Raw genomic sequence first — 844 nt, 5'->3', positions numbered from 1 at the left:
TCAAAAAATGAAGTGAAACATTTGTTTTCAGATGCCACCTGATGTAAAATTTTGTTTAAAATGTAATAATATTCATCAGACATTTTTAAGTATCACTTATGTATCTAGAAGTGTCTAGACATATTTTGGAGCTACTGTATAACAATTGCCGAACATCTGAATGTAATTTAAAGACTTCACACTCCTCCAGACTTCCAGTTCTGCTGGCAGGTTTATATGTTTGTACAGGCCGTGCCTCTTTGTCGGCCAGTCCGTGTTGTTCTCGTCCTATTACACCCAGCCGTGCAGCAAGCCTTGCCCAAACAGGGCAATCCCTTCTGGGCAAATATTTAAAGTCAAAACAGCTCTGGCTCCATAAAGCTAGTTGGGTGGTGTGGCTACATCTGTCAGTTGGAGGAGGTGTGTACGAGAGTGCGTGCGTGCGTGTGTGTGGACGAGCACAGCAGCTGCTGAAAGTCTGGACGCTGCTGACGCCAACACCTGTCCGCTCTGGAGACATGGGGAAGCAAATGTCCAGGCAGAGCTGGCCACAGACTGATGAACTTACAGAGGGCCACACTTCAAAGTACTCACCTTTGTGCATGTGTGCCTTGCCTGCCAACAAATACTGAGTTACAGTCATTTTGACTTCAACAATGGATACGATTTAAAGGAATATTCCGTGTTCAACACAAGTTAAGCTCAATCCACAGCATTTATGGCATAATGTTGATTATCACAGGAAATTATTTTCTCTCGTCCCTGATTTATGTATGTATGTATGTATTTATTTATTATTTTTAAAGTCTATCTATCTATCTATCTATCTATCTATCTATCTATCTATCTATCTATCTATCTATCT

The sequence above is a fragment of the Sinocyclocheilus grahami genome, unplaced genomic scaffold (assembly GCF_001515645.1).
Source record: "Sinocyclocheilus grahami isolate Dianchi unplaced genomic scaffold, SAMN03320097.WGS_v1.1 scaffold68.1, whole genome shotgun sequence".
Classification (NCBI taxonomy): domain Eukaryota; kingdom Metazoa; phylum Chordata; class Actinopteri; order Cypriniformes; family Cyprinidae; genus Sinocyclocheilus; species Sinocyclocheilus grahami.
Note: the sequence above shows the minus strand (reverse complement) of the source record.